Genomic DNA, 18,497 nt, shown 5'->3' with positions numbered 1-18,497 from the left:
TTATATTGGCAAGTCATGGTATGTGCCCCCAACAAATCTTTCTTTCAGATCAAAAACTTCCCTGTCCACAGGCCCCTGCTCTGGAAAGCACAGTTCGGACATGGCACCAAAGATCATTTGAGTCACTCTAACCCAGCTACCTAGAATCTGTACAAGAAAACAATCCTGTTAATATCGAGAACTAGAGCTAAAAGAATGCAAAGACCTGAAACTATAAAGGGCTCCACCAAACTGGATGGCATGAGAGAACAGAAATGAAGCGCACCCAGAAGCTATGTGGTGGGGGGATACAGAGAGAAAAATCAACAGAAGAAAAGAAGAGCAGAGCAGTCTACATGCAGAGGAAGACAAAGACCAGGCAGGGTGAGAGCAAGGAGATGGACAAATGGACAGGATGATGGATGGCTGACTGGACAGAAGCACAGAGACAGCCAGAGCAAGCACCCAGTTCGTATAGTACTTTTTTGATTCCGGCCTCTTTAAAAAAAAAAAAAAGTTCTATTTATTCAGATTTATTCATTTATTTGAAAGGGAGAGAGAAAGAGAGAGTGAGAGAGAAAGGGAGAGAAATGTTCTATCTGCTGGCTCACTCCCCAAATGCCTACAACACCCAGGGTTCAGCCCGGCAAAAGCCAGGAGCCAGGAGCTCCATCCGGGTCTCCTCTCACACAGGGGTGGCAGAAACCCAAGACTTGAACCATTATCCGCTGCCTCCAGGTGCATTAGCAGGAAGCTGGATCTGAGCACAAAAGGGACTTGATCTGAGCACTCCGTTATAGGATATGTAACATCCCAAGCAGTGGCTTAACCTGCTGTGCTATAATGTCAAACTCTGACCAGCTCCCTTTTCAAAAACATTTTATATAATCATTTTTGAGAGGCAGAAAGCTAGAGACAGAGCCAAAGGCTAAGAACTAGAAAAAGAGAGCTCCAGTCCATAAGTGCACTCCCCAGATGTCCACAATAGCTAAGGCTTCAGTCAGCAGGCAGGAAAACGCAACATAGGTCTCCTATGTGGGTAGTGGGGATGCAGTTACTTGAGCCATCACCACATCCTCCCAAGGTCTATTTTAGCAGAAAGGTGCTAGAGTAGAGAATTGAACTCAAGTACTGAATGCCCTCTTGAAAAGTAAATTTTTTTTAAGATTTATTTTTACTTATTTGAAAGGCAGTTATAGAGAGAGTAAGAGACAGAGAGAGAGATCTTTCCACCTGCTGGTTCACTCCCCAAATGGCAGCAAGGGGCCAGGCTGGAGGCAGGAGCCAGGAGCTTCATCTGGGTCTCCCACGTGGGTGCAGGGGCCCAAGCACTTGGGTCATGTTCTGTTGCTTTCCCAGCCTATCAGCAGGGGGCTGGATCAGATGTGGAGCAGCCAGTAATCAACCCCATAGAGGATGCAGGTGCCATGGGTGGTGGTTTTATCCACTATGCCACCCAAGAAGTAATGTTTTTAATGTCATATTAATTAGGATAATTTTGGGCCAGTGCTGCGGCTTACTAGGCTAATCCTCCACCTTGCGGGGCCGGCACACCGGGTTCTAGTCCCGGTCAGGGCGCCGGATTCTGTTCCAGTTGCCCCTCTTCCAGGCCAGCTGGAGTGCAGTGGAGGATGGCCCGAGTACTTGGGCCCTGCACCCCATGGGAGACCAGGATAAGCACCTGGCTCCTGGCTTCGGATCAGTGCTGCGCGCCGGCCGCGGCGGCCATTGGAGGGTGAACCAACGGCAAAGGAAGACCTTTCTCTCTGTCTCTCTCTCTCACTGTCCACTCTGCCTGTCAAAAACAAACAAACAAAAAAAAATTAGGATAATTTTGGCTGAAAGGAAAAGAAAATCATTCAAAAAGGGATGGGGGGTGGGGCGTAGGGGTGGGGTGGCACAGCAAAGGGCAATTAGCCTAGCAGTTAAGACACCCCCTTATCTAAGAACAGAGTACCTGGATTCAATTCCCTGTTCTGGCTTCTGACTCCAGCTTCCTGCTAGTGCAGACCCTGGAAGGAAATAGTGATGGATCCCTGCCAATCAAGTGGGAGACCATGACCGCTTGCCTGGCTCCTTGCTTCAGCTCCACCTGTTGCAGCCACTGGTGAGTGAACCAAAAGATGGATGGGAGTTCTCACGCTTTTGCTTCCCCTCCTCTGCTCTCCCACCTCATCTGATTCTCAAAGCTTTTTTTTTTTTTTAAAGGAACCATTACTTCTATAAGAATAGAAATTAAACCAAAACACAAGTTTCAAAGGTCATTTCTTAATTTAGATTTTTAAAAACTTCTTCAAATCTCAGTTCCTCCCCAAAACTGGTGGGAATCTCTCAACATCCCTACCTCCAGCATTCAAAAACAGAACAATCCACCAGAAAAGGATTTGCCTATTAGCTACGCTATCTCCACCAAGACAGCAGCCTTATTAAATTACAACTGTTTGAACAAGGTCAAGCACTCAGAGTTTAATTCAAAGTGTTTCCAGGTATAATGCTGTCAGGTCAACTTAAACAAGCCAACAGAGGCTTGCAGCCTGATTAAATATTAAAACAGAATCTTTCACATCTGTTTTTACCCAAGGATGAAATTACTGTACATCACTTCAACCAGCTCATTAATAAACTACACACACATCTTGCCTCAAAGGTTACAGGAATATCAATGCTTCAGAGCCTGCAGTGAAATCAGCCCACACAGCCAGAAGTGAGGTCACTGCATACTTTATAGGATGTCAATACTTCTTTATAAAATGTGAGAGATAATCAGTTAGACACAGATACATTTTAAATTAAAGGATGAAAACTTCCATGAAGTTAAGCCAGTTGGTTTTGATTTGAACCTTTTAATCATTCATTCAGTTGGCTTTGATAGGTAACTCGATAGCATAAGTTGAACAAAAATTTTGATTCAAAAACAACTGATTTATATAATGGTGACTGCCACTAAATAGATGGTCACCATGACTACATTTCTAACAAAAGCAAAATATAAGAGGTATGTATGATAAATATTTCAAAACACAAACACTTGGGACACCTGGAGCATATGCTTTCATGGTGTATGGGGTAAAAGAATAGTTGAAGATTTGCTGCTTTTTTTTTAAGATTTATTTATTTGGAAGTCAGAGTTACAGAGCAAGAAAGAGAGACAGAGATCTTTTATTTTAAAAAAGATTCATTTATTTAGTTGAAAGACAGAGATACAGAGAGGAGAAGAGGAGAGGGGAGAGGAGAGAAAGGAGCGGGGGAGGGGAGAGAGGAGGGGAGAGAGGGAGAGGGATCTGTCACTTCCCAGACAGCTCCAACAGTCAGAGCTTGGCCAGGCTGAAGCCAAGAGCCAGGAGGGTCATCTGGGTCTCTCACATAGGTGCAGGGGCCCAAGAACGTGGGCCATCTTCTGCTGCTCTCTCTCAGGCCATTAGCAGGGAGCTGGATCCTAAGTGGAGCAACTGAAACATGAACTAGTGCCCATAAGGGATGCCAGCTGCAGCTTTATCTACTACACCACAACGCTGGCCCCAGATTTGCTGCTTTGAAAATACTTGCAATAGGGAATAGTACCTGGACAAACAGTCTAGAATTCTCTGCAATGTTTAACACACATCTTCCTATATCTGTATCCAGGGAACAATTTTGAAACTTTTGCAGTGCTGTGAAGTTGTGATAGCTGCTATTTGGAGCTAAAGTGCACATTTCTCACCCTCCTTCTCTTCTGGAGCATCACTCCTTTGCAGCTGGGGAACCCCATTAGTCCTGAGGAGCTGTCAAACATGGTCCCTCAACCAGCCACTCAGGTGATCCTGTCTGTGCTTCAGAGTCCCCATGACCCTGGTGACAGTGGCTGGTCTAACAGGTGGTACATGCCTCAAATAGGTTGTGTCTACATGCTCGATGGGAGAAGAGAGTCTTTTGGACCTGGAAGTATTCATCTGACAGTATGTATGGGCAGCCATTTTCCCATCACCAAGAGGAGAGACAATATGCAAAACATGCAGAGGGAACAGAGCTCACGCTGCAGCGAAACAGCCCTGACCACATCCTCTGAGCAAATAGTGCCAATTGAGCCTTATCTACCTCTACTTTTTTTTTTTGACCTCTACCTCTACTTTCTGTGTCTAACATTAGTTGTTTCTAGGTAAGTCAGACATTAATTAATGTTAACATCTGCTTAGATGTTAGCAAAAAGACATTTAAAAAAAAAAAGCTATTTTAGCCCAAGGTGAGGCTAAATTCACACTTCCTCAAAGAATTCTACCAACCTTTCTCTTTTCTAGAAACCTTGAGAATATCTACAGCACACACCACTTAAGAGATTTTATCTTGTAGCTTTCTTACTGTTTCATAAGTGTAATCAATTTAAAAGTTTTAATAATCTTGCCGCTACTAAGCTAATAAAAGCTGCTTAAATGTAAGGTATTTTAAATTAGTTCAGGACTAGGATAAGGATGGCAAATTCTAGCTGTGTGATATTTAACCAAAAAACAATGATGCTGCCGTTGATGTTACCTGTAAAATCTATTTCATTCTAATACTGACAATACTCAGATATTCAAGCTTCTTTTCAAGAAAAATGTGACTACCCAAGTCACAGCGTGGGTAAAAGAACCAAGTCTAAAGTCAAGTCCAAAGCCAGAGCCTTCCCATCACAACACTGTCACCTCTGGTGACAGAAGATCAAGGAAGCTACACACCTTTGTTTATTAAGTAGCCAAACCCTGGATGGTTTTTCCTTTTCCTACCAATACATTTCATATTTGTGAAAAAAATAAATCTGTAATAAGCACCTTGGGGTTTTTTAACTAAACAAACATATAGATATATTGTTGACAAAGAAAAGCCCAGCAAACGTATCTAACAGTCTGGAGTATTCTGTTGGAAAAAAAAATACTTTTTTTTTTTTTATTTGACAGTAGAGTCATAGACAGTGAGAGAGAGAGAGAGACAGAGAGAAAGGTCTTACTTCCATTGGTTCACCCCCCAAATGGCTGCTACGGCCAGCGCTGTGCCAATCCGAAGCCAGGAGCCGGGTGCCTCCTCCTAGTCTCCCATGCGGGTGCAGGAACCCAAGCACTTGGGCCATCCTCCACTGCCTTCCCGGGCCACAGCAGAGAGCTGGACTGGAAGAGGAGCAACTGGGACTAGAACCCAGTGCCCACATGGGATGCCGGCGCCGCAGGTGGAGGATTAACCAAGTGAGCCACGGCGCCCGCCCCCAAAAAAATATTTTTGTAAATAATCTGTCTGTTATGTTTTTAGTATGGTTAAATCCTAACTTAACATGGTAAAAAATATCTGCAACTAAATTATACTTAATATCTTATGGAGTTCTTTCAAGTTCTAAGGAACAAAATATCCCCCAAATTTTCAACTCTGGGACTCAGAAAAGCAACAGAGATTCCTGCTTATAGGTTCTTAGTCTTAATTTACTGAATGTAAACTGTGATGAATACATTTAAATTTTCAATAAGACATTTTTTTAAGAAAAGATAAAACTTTCAGACTAGTGATTTAAATCATGATGCAAATTCAAAGCATTTAAAAATCAAGTCCATCCTGGATGTAGTTAGCGGCTAAGACAAAAAACATATGCTGGCCCCATCTTTTATTTTCTGTAAGATACAAGCAACATGCCCGGCTAGGAGGTAAGAGGAAAAAAAATAAAGTCTCCTAGTAGTAGTGATTTACTGAATTTTCTCTGCCTACAAAGCTTAATGCAGATAAAAGGATCACTGTGGCCTCACAGCAGGAAGGGGAAGTTCTAACACAATGGCCCCTGCACTTGGCCACTACTCTGGGTGTACAAATACCTTCTTTCTCCTGTAGAAAACAGCATTGGTCTACACACACAGTTGAATCACTTCTGCGCTATGGTGCAGCAGGTTAAAGCCCTGGCCTGAAACACTGGCATCCCATATGGGTGCCGGTTCTAGTTCTGGCTGCTCCTCTTCCGATCCAGCTCTCTGCTATGGCCTGGGAAAGCAGTAGAAGATGGCCCAAGTCCTTGGGTCCCTGCACCCACGTAGGAGACCCGGAAGAAGCTCCTGGCTCCTGGCTTCAGATCAGCACAGCTCCGGCTGTTGCGGCCATCTGGGGAGTGAACCAGTGGATGGAAGACCTTTCTCTCTGTCACTCTGTTTTTCAAATAAATTAAATAAATCTTTTTTTTAAAAAAAAAAAAAAAGACATTTCTTATCATGTTAGGGTAAAGGGTAAAGGAACAGCTCATGGGAGTGTGTGCCAGGTGTGTGTCTGTGCCTGTGTTTGTTTCAAGGGTGGAGAAGAGTGCAGTGAAATCAGAAGGTCAGGCCTAGGATAACAAATGCTTCTGAATACTCAAAAAAGGGCTGTCTGAAACTTCAAACCATTAAATTTAAACACTAGTAGTTAATAAAATTCAAAGCAATTTAACAGAAAATAGAATTCCAATATGGTACTAACTCTCACTTGAATTATATAATCAAGTAGAGTAAATCATATTAAATGTAAAGTCTGTTTTGAATGTTGATCCCCTCCATTACACACACACACCAAAGACCATATAGAATTTAATAGAAGGAAATCATAATACTTTGATTCAATACTGATTTACACTGAAATAATTTGAGCATACTACACATTACTTGAAAAAAGATTTAAAGCAGCACATTTAAAAGAAGTGGAATTCATTAAACAACCTCTCAAAAGGATCATTTCCTCTAATTATTGCTTTTATTGCACAAGACAAAGGGAATCCAATGTAAGTTCATAAAATCTACAATTAGCTGACAAAATTTTACCAGATGAAATTAGAAAGTATATTTGGAAGCACAATCAGTTCAAAGTTCTGTTATTTCATCTTAATTCTAAAAAGACTTGTTTTTCTTGCCACCTACAGTCATTTACAGTATACAAACATGGGCTGTATAAAGCAGTGGGTCCGTACGAGTGAAAAAGCAAAACTAAGATGAGTGCTTTTACAGTGCTAGGGTGAAGGTTGGGAAGGCTATAAAAATATCCTCACAACGTTTCCAGTCAGGTGTTCTAACCTGGGCTGCAGGTAAGGAGCTTAAAACCACATTTGGGGTGAGTCTTTAAGGAGAATTTAAAAAAAAAAAAAAAAAAAAAGAATGTGAAAAAACAAGGTCAAGCAAGAGGGAAGAGTCATTCCATATCACAAGCACCCCCTCTAAAAAGGTGTGTGTGTGAGGGCGGATGCAGCACTTTGGTACACACCAGCATCCCATACTGGAGGGTGGGTTCGGAACCCAGGTGCTCTGCTTCTGATCCAGTGTCCTGCTTACGTACCTGGAGAATATGGCCTAAGTATTTGGGTCCCTGCTACACAGGGAGACCAGGATGGAGTTTCCCAGCTCCTGGCTTCTTCCTGGCTCATGCCTGACTGTTGCAGCCATTTGGGGAAATGAACCAAGGATGGAACATATCTCTCCCTCTGTATTTCACTCCATCCCTCCTTCCTTCTTCCTTTCCTCTGAATGCTCTGCCTTTCAATGAATTAAATAAGGGGGGGGGGGGGGGGACAGGTTGTAAAAGAGTATACAAGCGTGAGCTAGAATTTTTTTTTAAGATTTATTTATTTGAAAGTCATAGCTACACATACACAGTGAGAGAGTGAGGGGGGGGGGGGCTCCATCACTGGTTCACTCACTCCCCAGCTGCCTGCAATGGCAAGAGCTGCGCCGATCTGAAGCCAGGAGCCAGGAGCCTCCTCCAGGTCTCCCACATGGGTGCAGGGGCCCAAGGACCTGAGCCATCCTCCTCTACTGCCCTCCCAGGCCACAGCAGAGAGCCAGATCAGAAGTGGAGTAGCCGGGTCTCGAACCGGCACCCATATGGGATGCCAGTGTTTCAGGCCAGGGCATTAACCCACTGCACCACAGTGCCAGCCCCTAGAATATTAATACTATAAGGCAATCTGTGGACAGAAGAATGGTGATAAGAATGATGAAAGGAGACTTAGAGCTAGAAAAGTTGGTAAGTTGTGGCATGGCAGGTAAAGCAGCTGTCTGCAAGACTGGCATCCCGTATGGGTGCTGGTTCGAGTCCTGGCTGCTCCAGTAATGATCCAGCTCCCTGGGAAAGCACTAGAAAATGGCCAAAATCCTTAGGCCCCTGCAGCCACATGGGAAACCCAGAAGAAGGTCCAAGCTTGGGATCAGCCCAGCTCCAGCCGTTGTAGCCATTTGAAGAGTGAACCAGCAGGTGGAAGACCTCTCTCTCTTTCTCTCTCTCTCTCTCTGTAACTCTTTCAAATAAATAAATAAATAAATCCTTTTTAAAAATTTGAATAAGGTGTTTAAAAAATAGATCATGGTAGAAGAGCATTTTGATCAAACTATGGAGTTAATTCAATCTTTATGATTTACTCAATGGCTCCTAATGTGAAAATATCAACATCTGCAAAACCTGTCACATTATTTCCTATACTTTTCAGTATTTCAAAGCATTTCATAATGAATGTTTTAATCACAAAAAATACAAACAAGAATTTGTGTCCCACAACTCAAAAGAAAAAAAAAACTAATTTAAAAGTAGGCAAAGGACTTGAACAGATTTTTACAAAGAAGGTATACCAACAGTCAACAAGCATATAGAAAGTGATTCAATATCACTAATCATTAGGGAAATGCAAATCAAAATCAAAATGAAATACCATATAAGACCCATTTGGATGCCAGTATCAAAAGCCAGAAAATAAATGTTGGCAAGGATATGGAAAAATTGGAGCTCTGTGCACTGTTGGAAATGTAAAATGGTACAGAACCACTATAGGAAAAAATTTAAATAGTAGATTTACCACATAACCCAGCAATCACACATCTGATTATACAGCCAAAAGAATTGAAAAGAAGGGGCCGGTACTGTGGCTTAGCAGGTAAGGGCCACCGCCTGCATTACTGGCATCCCATATGGGCGCCGGTTCCAGCTGCTCCACTTCCATTCCAGCTCTCTGCTGTGACCTGGGAAAGCAGTGGAAGAAGGCCCAAGTCCTCGGTTCCCTGAACCAAAATGGGAGACCTAGAAGAAGCTCCTGGATCCTAGCTTTGGATTGGCACAGCTCCAGCAATTGCGGTCAACTAGGGAGTGAACCAGTGGGTGGAAGACCTCTCTCTCTCTCTGCCTCTTATCTCTCTGTGTAACTCTGACTTTCAAATAAAGTAAGTAAGTCTTTTTTAGAAGAAAAAAAAAGAATTAGAAAGAACATCTTGAAGAAATATTTGCACACCCATATTCATTGCCAAATTATTCACAGTAACCCAGAGGTGAAAGCAATATAAATGTACATCAACAGATTTTAACGTAAAAGAAACTATGGTGTAGATACACAATGAGATATTAGCCTCAAAACAGAAAAAAAAATCCTATCATATGCTACAACATAGATGAACCCCAAAGACATGAAGCTAATAACAAGCCAGATGGAGAGACAAATACCACATGATTCACGTACTTGAGAAATCTTAAGTAACCTAACTCTTAAAAGTAGAAAGCAGAATGGCTGGCAGAGGTTGAGGGGTGGGAGGGAAGAGAAGGATTTAATGAGCATAGTGCTTCACGTTTTCAAGATGAAAAAGCTTTAGAACGCTGTTTTATGGTTAAGGTGGCAAACTGTATGTATTTTTATACAATAAACAAACAAACTGCAAAAAAAAAAAAAAAACCAAGCATAATTAAAGAGTGCAAAGTTTCAGGCTAATTTATAAGGGATACTTAATGCCACTATGGGGACATGACTTTTACTATAAGCTGTACACTAAATTAACAATTTTTAAAAAATAAATTTGAAAGGCAGAGATACAAAGAAAGAGAAGCGGGGAGAGAGAGAAAGATGTTCCATCCACTGGTTCACTCCCCAAATGGCCAGGAGCTTCTTCTGGGTCTCCCACAAGGTTGGCAGGAGTCCAAGGACTTGGGCCATCCTCCACTGCCTTCCCAGCACCCCTATGTAGGTGGTAGCTTAACCTTCTATACCACAACACTGGCCTCTACTTTTTTTTTTTTTTCTTAAACACTTATTTTAATCACTTGAAAGGCAGCATTATGGAGAGAAGGGGAAAGAGACACACAGAGAGAGAGAGAGATCTTCCATTTGCTGGTTCACTTCCCAAATGCTCGCAACAGCTAGGGCAGGCCAGACTGAAGCCAGGAGCTGGGAATCTCCCACGTGGGTGCAGAGGCCTAAGCACTTGGGCCATCTTCCACTGCTTTCCCAGGCCATTAGCAGAGAGATGGATCGGAAGTAGAGCAGCTGGGACTTGAACTGGTGCCACATGGGATGCTGGTGCCACAGGCAGCAGCTTTACCCACTGTGCTACACTGGCCCCTAAATTAGCAAATTTACAGGGTTCAGGTTGTAGTGAAATTTCATAATTTCCCAGTCAACACAGTAATTGCTAGCAAACTGCATGCATGAACTCTTCAGGGTAAAATAAGTGACAGAGCACTACGTTACAAAACCCTATTCTACTAGTGCTGAGATTGTTGATTGTGCCATCATGAAAGGCTACTTCAGGGTTCAGGAACTTAATCAGAACTGATTTCTACAGTTTAAAAAAAGGGGGGGATTATGTTAAATAAATAAAACCAAACTTCAGTTATTAGAAAATCTAATCCAGTCTAAATCAAAACTAATTTTATCCAATTTGAAGTTTTTCCCCTGAGACCAGCAGTGAGTTAAAGGGTAGGGGCTGGATGAGGAATGAAAAGCAAGTGGGAAGAAAAGGAAAACTCTCTGCTTCCCCGTGGTCCAGTCCTTCAGGCTGTAAAATATTTTCTGTCACTTGCAGGCAAGCAGATGCCAGATGTCTAGCGAGACCCCTTCAGCGGGCCCCCTATGCTGCTTGATGCAGGCCACAAATGACCTTTTGGCCAGGCTCTCAGTACCTGCCCCTGTGGTTTGCCCAGAAACTCTTTGTGCTGCCCTCCGTGCAGACCACTTGGCCCCCAAGACACGTCAAGTACTTTTGGCTGCCCTCACACATTGCCCCCTGGGCAGCTCCAGCCATACAGCTGCCTTCCAATGAGAACAAGGCACCAGTCTCTGCATTCACAGCCATCCCCAGATTCCAGGAGGGACACACAACACTCTTCTCAAGAACTCTTCTCTCTTCGGAGTCCATTCTAATCCCCTAGAGGCAGCTGGCTAGCAATCATGAAGCTCAATAACATGTCAGTCTACCCCCTTGCACTCACTACTTTTATCAATTGATTTGAAAAGCAGAGACAGAGACAACAAGACAGAGCTCCCCCATCAGCTAATTCACTCCCCAAATGCCTGTAACTGCAGAGGCTGGGCCAGGCCAAAGACTGGGAGCTGGTCTCCCACACAGGTAGCAAGGACTTAATTATGCAAGCGAGCTATCCCTGCTACCTCCCAGAGTATGCATTAGCAGGATGCTAAAATCAGGAGTGGAGCCAAGACTGGAACCCAGGCACACTGATATGAAGGTGGGCATCCCAAGTGATGCCTTAACTACCATGTCAAACATCCACCCACACCCTCTTGCATTTAACCCAGATGTCTCAGTCATTCTCTTGAGACCCCTCTCAAATGATTAGGTAGAGAACAGAGAGGGAAGCCCCTACCTCCCCCAGGGAAGGACACTCTCTATTCCTGGGAGTTCCTTGAAAAGAATCCATTTCTAGTCATCTCTCACACAGCTTTGATATGGGGAAAGGGGTATAATAGCTGCTACATCCATTTGGTTACCTCTTCACAAATCCTGTGACAGAAGGGTCTAGACTCTTTCATCAGATTATGTGGCTGCAGCATTGGGACTTTGGTAAAAATTTTAGACAACAGGAAAATTCCCATTTAACATCCTGTCACATATAGAGATAGGACAGAAAAATGACAAGGACTATATCATGCTAAGCATGATAATGAAGTCTCCTGTCACCAAATACCCAAGGAGATTCCATCAAGTTCTAAGATTCCTCACAGAAGAGTCTCAAATATAACCCTATTACTCAATTAATTGCACAAATAAGTGCTGTTGTAAAAAAAGATGAATTCACACTGCTGAACCCAAACTGCTGACTGTCAGCAGCATCACCATGCCATAGCTTGGACTGTTAACCATTGCTCAAAGTTTTGATTATGTACAAAAAGGGTAGTTAGAGGTATCAGTTCAAAATGTACACACGTCAAGACCAAATCTACCTGCATTAACACTGACATATGAGTAGGAATCAAGGAAGAAAATTTTGCTAATTTTAATTTTAATATATTTATATATTTAATTTAAATTTATTATCCATCCTTGCATTTTTAACACTGTCCAGATTCAAACTCAAGTGTAGAAGCAGTAAACAGGCTAAGCCTAAGTAATGAGTTCATCCTTGTAACTCCTAGGAGTTAAGAAAAAGAAATGCCCACGTAAGGGGTGCTGACTCCACAGAAGAAGGTAAACCAAACCATGGCTTACCACTGGGCACCTACAGTGCCTGCTACAGAATACGTGTCAAAACAAGACAGGTATGATGAACAATGTTATTTCTGCCAGTCCACATTCCATGCCAATACTGTTCCAACTAAAAAATAATTCATAAAAGCATAGCTCTGATCATTGCTACAAGCTGCCATCATCAGTCAGAGTCAACAAAAAATGAAAGCTCCCAGAAGGGCTAAAATCATTAATGCAAGGCTGATGACAAAGATGGCAGGAGATTATTTAATTCTTTAATGTCAGAGCACGTTAATTGTCATGTTTAAATTTGCAAATCATTTCTTGTTAAAATATCCATTTACTAAAATGATAAATAATACATGTTGTGACACATTAGTGAAATTATTATTTTTTAAAGCATCACAGACACAGATGAATAACCATTTCAGTGCACTCCTTTGTACCATAAGTTACATCCTGGCAGAAAAAGCAGGAGTCGCCACCACATTTCCCTCTTCCAAACCAATTCTCCACATTTTAGATTTCTAAGCTTAGTTCAGCTGAGCCAGACATCTGTGGATCCAAAGCCAGAATCCAGGAAGTCAACTGGAGGCTTCTTGCCAAAGGCAGAGCTTGAGGTAGCAATACCAGCTAACATCAAGGTTGGGCTGGCAATGGAAAGGTGGCCAGATTTAAAAAGAAAGACTGCAAGGAATTGCTAGAAAAAGATCAGCCAGTCCAAATAGCACTATAGAAAAAGGAACAGGGATCACAGATTTCCCCCAAAAAATGTTCACCCATTTTCATTCCCCACTAATCTTGCTCAGGAAATCTGTCATGTTCAATTTCACCTCATTTTTCAGATCCAGCTCAGCTCTTTGTTTCACTGAATGGGAATAAACACTAGGATGCCCTTTAAAAGACAGTGGTCATTTGCAAATGCTGGAGGCATAGAGTAAAAAAGTTAGTAGAACATTTTGTTATTTGGAAATTCAATCATTTATGTGCAAAAAAAAACCACAAATGTGCTCTTTATACTTTTAATACATATTTGAATATATATTATAAAATTTTTAGAAAATAAACTTGAAGTGATTGGTTTAAAAAAAACAAAAAGATTCCAACAATGGTAAAAGAAAAAAAATATGTGAAGCATGAGCCTAATGAATCAAGGTCAAGCTCAGCTCTTAACATCCTAGCCCTAATTTACCTTTTCAAATCCTACTTCTCATTCTTTCCTTTCATAAACTGTTCTCTAAAAAACAAAACAGAGCCGGCGCCGCGGCTCACTAGGCTAATCCTCCGCCTAGCGGCGCCGGCACACCGGGTTCTAGTCCCGGTCAGGGCGCCGGATTCTGTCCCGGTTGCCCCTCTTCCAGGCCAGCCCTCTGCTGTGGCCAGGGAGTGCAGTGGAGGATGGCCCAGGTGCTTGGGCCCTGCACCCCATGGGAGACCAGGAAAAGCACCTGGCTCCTGGCTCCTGCCATCGGATCAGCGCGGTGCGCCGGCCGCAACGCGCCGGCCGCGGCGGCCATTGGAGGGTGAACCAACGGCAAAGGAAGACCTTTCTCTCTGTCTCTCTCTCTCACTGTCCACTCTGCCTGTCAAAAAAAAAAAAAAAAAAAAAAAAAAAAAAAAAAAAAAAAAAAAAAAAAAAAAAAACAAAACAGGGGCTGGTGCTGTGGCAGAGTGGGTAAAGCCACCACCTGCAGTGCCAGCATCCCATATAGGTGCCAGTTCATGTCCTGGCTGCTCCACTTCCGATCCAGCTCTCTGCCATGGCCTGGGAAAGCAAAAGAAGATGATCCAAGTCCTTGGGTCCCTGTACCCACATAGGAGACCTGGAATAAGCTCCAGGCTCCTGGCTTTGGATCGGCCCAGCTCCAGCCACTGCTGCCATCATGGGAATGAACCAGCAGATGGAAGACACCTCTCTCTCTCTCTGCCTCTGTAACTGTCTTTCAAATAAACAAAGAAATATTAAAACACACACACCAAAAACCTGTATCCCTCACAGTTCTCGTGTTCTCCTTTGTGTAGTGGTGAGCCTGTCATTCTTTCATTCTAAATCCCCGCTTAAAAATCCTATGTTCAGGGCCCAGCACTATGGCTCAGCAAGTTAAAAGCCACAGCCTGTACCACCACCCCAGGCCAGCTCAAGACTCTGCTGCTCCACTTCCAATTAAGTTCACTGCTAATCACCTAGGAAAGCAGAAGAGGATGGCCCAAGTCCTTGGGCCCCTGTACCCACGTGGGAGACCCAGAGGAAATACCTGGTTTCTGGTTTGAGCCTGGCCTAGCCCCAGCTGTTGTGGCCATTTGGGGAGTGAACTAGCAGATAGAAGACCTCTCTTTCTGTTTCTTCTCTCCTGTAACTCTGGCTCTCAAATAAATAAAACAAAGCTTAAAAAAAAATCCATCTCCAAATTCTGCCTTTCTCCATCCATCACCACAAGCTGACACCTTGGCCAAGAAGCTTCCCCTGATTTCCCGGGGTACCACCTCCTCTTCTACCTCTGCCCTTCTGCAATAAGTTCTCTGTCCCTTCATTTAATAGTCATAACTCTGTGTTCTCTTCACAATGCAGCTATTCCTAATGGGGAGACACCCACACTGTGCCCTGTTAATTCAAGGATTTAAGGATCCCGTGGACAGGCCTCTTACAAATACAAAGAGCCTGTTTCCAACCTATGACACATCACCTCCTGTCTGCTTTGTTAAGCTCCTCATATTTAAAAGCCCATTTACTCCTTTGGTTTTTTTCCAGTAAAGCTTCATTCTTTACCCAATGTGTTTCCTTTCAGTGGCAATGGGAATGCCCCTTGGTCTGACCTATTTTCCACCTCACTATATGATTTCTTTATGGAAACAGTGGATAGCACACCATGGACTGGGCTAGCCCCAGAGGAACTCCCAGTCTGGGACGGGTAACTGCCGTAGGAGAATTTCAACCTCTCCACACAAAGGCAGCAGTTGCAACAGAGCAGTTGGCTCTAGGTTCTGGCGTTCTGCACCTCCCTTGTGTTGGCCCTCAGCCCTCAATTCTCTCCCACTGAATCTTCACAGCTACTTAACTTCTTAATGGAGCTGAACAATCTCTCAGCCATCCAGGCCTTCAAGTTCTCAGACACAGCTGAGTATCAGCCTAAGAGCGATGTGAAGAAACGGCTCAGATCACACAGGCACCCAGACCACCCTGTCTTCTCTATCACAAAAATATATCTTTTAAAATTTTCATCACACAATAACTGAATACATTCTCACTGTAAAGAGTTCAAATAATAGATGATACAGATACAGACACCTCCTCAATCTCATTCTATTTCTTACTTAGAGTGTTAATCAATGCATTTGCCCCTCATCTTCCATCAAATCTAAGATCTTATCACTCAGAATGTCACTGCTTCACCAAGAATTATTAAAACTATTAAAATGTGCCACCAATTGTTAAATACACTAAATTCAAAAATGTCCAAATCTGAAAAGCATGTTTTAGAAACTATAAAATACATATAGAATATAAATGAACTTATTTTACAGACTTAATATGTACAATGTAAATTAACTTATTTTATAGATAGACTTCATATGTACAATATATTAAGGATCTATAAAATACAATGCATGCGGAAATAAATCTAGGGTTGGGGGGGGGGGGCTGTGTTGGCCACAGTGGCTAACAAACCCCTTGGGAGGCCCAAGTAGCAGCACGGCAGGTTAAGCCAGTTTGGCTCCTTAATGTTCCAGTTCCAATCCAGCTCCATGCTAATGTGCCAGGGAGGACAGCAGAAGATGGCCTAAGTATTTGGGCCTCTGTCACCCACATAGGAGGTCTGAATGGAGCCCAGTCATAGAGGCCATTTGGGAACAGATGGAAGATTCTCTCTCTCCCCGTAATTATTCTACCTTCTCCCACTCTACCTTTCATTTAAATTAAAATCTTTCAATAAGAAAATTAAAAACATTTTGCTTGGGCTGCCTACATCCCATATCACAGTGGCTGAACTGAGTCCTGGCTTCAACTTGGACCTAGCCTCCTGCTGTGAATCCTGGGAGGCAGCATGTGATGCCTCAAGAAGTTGGGTCCCTGCCACCCACAAGGGAGATTCACATTAAGTTTCAACTCCTGGCTTTGACCTAACCCAGCCCTGGCTATTGCAGGCATTTGGGCTGTGAACCTGCAGACAGAATATCTCTGCATTTGTCACTGTCTCTTGACCTTTCAAATAAAATGAATATCAATAAATAAAATTGTAAATAAATTGAGGCCAGTGCTGGGGCATAGTAAGTTAAGCTACCATCTGCAGTGCTAGCATCCCATTTGGGCTGCTGCATTTCTAATTCAGCTTCCTGCTAATGCGCCTGGGAAAGCAGTAGAAGTTGACCCAAGTGCTTGGGTCCCTGCACCCACAAGAGAGACACAGAAGAAGCTCCTGGCTCCTTGCTAACCCTTGCTCAGTCCTGGCTGATGTGGCCATTTGGGGAGTGAACCAGAGGATGGAAAATATCTCTCTGTCTCTGTCACTACCTCTTTCTCTGTAATTCTGACTTTCAAATAAGTAAACAAATAAACCTTTAAAAAATTTTTAGGCCGGCGCCACGGCTCAACAGGTTAATCCTCCGCCTAGCGGCGCCGGCACACCGGGTTCTAGTCCCGGTCGGGGCACCGGATTCTGTCCCGGTTGCCCCTCTTCCAGGCCAGCTCTCTGCTATGGCCCCGGGAGTGCAGTGGAGGATGGCCCACGTGCTTGGGCCCTGCACCCCATGGGAGACCAGGAGAAGCACCTGGCTCCTGCCTTCAGATCAGCGGCTGCCACGGCCATTGGAGGGTGAACCAATGGCAAAGGAAGACCTTTCTCTCTGTCTCTCTCTCTCACTGTCCACTCTGCCTGTCACAAAAAAAATAAATAAATAAATAAATAAATAAATAAAAATCTAGTTTTGAGTTTAACATGAATGTGATAATTTTGTAGCTTTTTTTTTTCCCCACTAAAAAGATACCTGAGAAAGCTTCCTACTTTAGCTACATACCACTCTCTTTTTTAGGAACTGCAGAAAATTCTGTGTTTTGGTCATATCACTTGCACTTAATCATCCCAAGGTTTCACCCTTAATAACAATGCTGGAATGCAGTCCATGTCTTCCTTAACATGAAATTACTCAATCACAGGTATGTGTTTTTATTTTCATAGAGGCTGCCAAATTGTCTTCTCCAAAAAGATCTTAACAGTTTATACACTCACTATATAAAAATACACCTATTTTTTTCCTCACTGTTGTTAACAGATAATATTATTCTCTTTAATGTCTATGAACCTGATGGGAGAAAAGCACATCTGATTGCTTTAATATCTAATTTCCTAATTACTAATGATACCAAATACATTTTTATGTATCTATTGGTCATGTTTCCTTTCTTCCAAATGCTTTTTTATATCATTTGCCCATTCTCTCCTTAATTATTTTCATATTAATTTGCAGAATATTCTCTATGCTCATTTTCTGTGTTTATCCTTTGTATACTATACATGACTTACTTTCTCCTAGTCTGTTATTTGTCTTTTCATTATATTAGCAATTCTTCTTTGGTGATACAGACATTTCAAATCTTTGAAAAGTCTAATTCAGTCAGCATTTCCCATCTGTACTCAAGATTACTTACAAACAAGTAATATTCTCTTCTAATATGAAACCCATTAGTTGCAAACTCCACTGGGTCTGACACTACAGTGTGTAAAGCATATGAGATACACCGTCACAACCCACACAGCTATCCTGACTCCAGCAAGTAGAGGGGCTGGTAAGTCAGTGCTCTGCCAACCTGTGGCCATCATTGCAGGGAGGGCTGCCCAGTTCCCTTTCCTAACGAAGCAGAAGTCTAACCCATTTCAGGTTACCTGTGTCCACTCTTGTCAACCTGACACTGTGGCTCAAGATAAGAGACCAAAGACCAACTACATGAAAAGGTAAGCAACCTTTATGCATGGCTCAGTTGCCGCGAAAAGAGCGTCCTAATGCCTTGTAGAAAGACTGCCACCTCAGCCTTGTTCTCCTTAGAATCAGATTTAACAGTCCACCTTGGCACAAACTCTAGCACACTAGGTACCTGATCCAGGTTTGACAGGACCATCT

At 42.9% G+C, this 18,497-nt stretch overlaps 1 protein-coding gene across 14 annotated transcripts in view; it reads right to left on the bottom strand.

Annotated features, from left to right (window-relative positions):
* Positions 1 to 18,497, bottom strand: part of KAT6B (lysine acetyltransferase 6B) — a 204,004-nt gene that overhangs the window by 131,525 nt on the left and 53,982 nt on the right. The window lies entirely within an intron of this gene.

The sequence above is a fragment of the Oryctolagus cuniculus genome, chromosome 15 (genome assembly GCF_964237555.1).
Source record: "Oryctolagus cuniculus chromosome 15, mOryCun1.1, whole genome shotgun sequence".
In the NCBI taxonomy this organism is placed as follows: Eukaryota; Metazoa; Chordata; class Mammalia; order Lagomorpha; family Leporidae; genus Oryctolagus; species Oryctolagus cuniculus.
This window is presented reverse-complemented; position numbering and strand designations above follow the sequence as displayed.